The sequence below is a fragment of the Scyliorhinus canicula genome, chromosome 12 (assembly GCF_902713615.1).
Source record: "Scyliorhinus canicula chromosome 12, sScyCan1.1, whole genome shotgun sequence".
Taxonomy (NCBI): domain Eukaryota; kingdom Metazoa; phylum Chordata; class Chondrichthyes; order Carcharhiniformes; family Scyliorhinidae; genus Scyliorhinus; species Scyliorhinus canicula.
In genome coordinates, this window is record NC_052157.1 from 53,903,122 (window position 1) to 53,905,271 (window position 2,150).

The 2,150-nt window shown below is 52.0% G+C and overlaps 1 protein-coding gene across 1 annotated transcript in view; it reads right to left on the reverse strand.

The window, feature by feature from the left end:
* Nucleotides 1–2,150, reverse strand: part of LOC119974221 (rho GTPase-activating protein 32-like) — a 223,389-nt gene that overhangs the window by 221,093 nt on the left and 146 nt on the right. The window lies entirely within an intron of this gene.

Sequence of the window (2,150 nt, forward strand, 5' to 3'; positions counted from 1 at the left end):
TCAGTGAAAAGTATTTTTCTGCGAGCAGCTCAACAGATCATTAAATACATGGGAAGAAAAGGGAATAAAAGAAAATACATAATAGCGCAACACAACGTATACAATGTAACTACATAAGCACCGGCATCAGATGAAGCATTCAGGCGTGTAGTGTTAATGAGGTCAGTCCATAAGAGGGTCACATCGAGGGCCGAAGAGCCTGTACTGCACTGTAATGTTCTATGGTGGAGTCTGGTAACAGCGGGGAAGAAGCTGTTTTTAAGTCTGTTTGTGTGTGTTCTCAGACTTCTGTATCTCCTGCCTGATGGAAAAAGTTGGAAGAGTGAGTAAGCCAGGTGAGAGGGGTCTCTGATTATACTGCCCACTTTTTGTAGATAGAGTCAATGGATGGGAGGCAGGTTCGTGTGATGGACTGGGAGGTGTTCACGACTCTCTGAAGTTTCTTGCGGTCCTGGGCCGAGCAGTTGCCATACCAGGCTGTGATGCAGCCAGATAGGATGCTTTCCATGGTGCATCTGTAAAAATTGGCAAGGGTTAATGTGGACATGCCGAATTTCCTTAACTTCCTGAGGAAGTACAGGCACGGTTGTGCTTTCTTGGCGATAGCATTGACATGGGTGGACTAGGACAGATGATTTTTGGAGATGTGCACCCCTAGGAATTTGAAACTGCGAACCATCTCCACCTCGGCCCCGTTGATGCTGACAGGGGTGTGTATAGTACTTTGCTTCCTGAAGTCGATGACCAGCTCTTTAGTTTTGCTGGCATTGAGGGAGAGATTGTTGTCGCTGCACCACATTGGCACAGTGGTTAGGACTGCTGCCTCACAGCGCCAAAGATCGGGTTCCATTCCAGCCTTGGGTTACTGTGTGAAGTTTGCACGTCGCCCCTGTGTCTGCGTGAGTTTCCTCCCAAAGTCCAAAGATGTGCAAGTTAGGTAGATTGGCCATGATCAATTGCCCTCAGTGTCCAAAGATGTGCAGGTTAGATGGGGTTATGGAGATAGGTCAGGGGACAGGGCCTGGGGCCCAGGTAGAGTGCTCTTTCAGAGGGTTCGTGCAGACTGATGGGCTGATTGTCCTCCTTCTGCACTGTAGTGCTTCAGAATTCAAACACAGTCAGTTGTAAAGGATAGATGGTGAATGCAATACTGGAGGAAGTGTAACATGCAGGTAATGGTGTGGTGGGAAGGAGCATCAGTAACATCAAGGGTCTATCTCCGAGGGCGCAGTCCAGGAATCCCCTGTAGGCCTTACACGCCCCTCAGTCCGCTGCACACTCCAACAAGAGTCCGCCAGGTTATGGAGAGCTGGCCAAGTCTGCAATACAAGGTTTCTCATCATTCTGACATGGGATTAGACCTGGCTCCATATGGCAGGGTCACTTGAAATTGGTAAGACGTTACCAAACCTCTGAGGGGAACCAGACACAGACCTGCGTCCCATCACCGTGTGGAGGAATAACAGACACAGACCCACGTCCCATCATTGTGTCAGGGAATCAGAGACACAGACCCACGTCCCATCACCGTGAGGGGGAAATTACTGACACACGTCCCATCACCGTGTGGCAGAATCACAGACACAGACCCACGTCCCATCACCGTGTGGGGGAATCACAGACACAGACCCACGTCCCAACATTGTGTCAGGGAATCACAGACACAGACCCACGTCCCATCACCGTGAGGGGGAAATTACTGACACACGTCCCATCACCGTGTGGCGGAATCACAGACACAGACCCTCGTCCCATCACCGTGTGGGGGAATCACAGACACAGACCCACGTGTCATCACCGTGTGGGGGGATCACAGACACAGACCTACGTCCCATCACCGTGTGGGGGAATCGCAGACACAGACCCCCGTCCCGTCACCGTGTGGGGGAATCACAGACACAGACCCACGTCCCATCACTGTGTGGGGGAATCACAGACCCATGTCCCATCACCGTGTGGGGGAATCACAGACACAGACCCCCGTCCCATCACCGTGTGGGGAATCACAGACACAGACCCACGTCCCATCACCGTGTGGGGGAATCACAGACACAGACCCACGTCCCATCACCGTGTGGGGGAATCACAGACAGACCCCCGTCACAAAGCCATGTGGGGGGGAAACAGATAGATGAGACTCACTCACGACC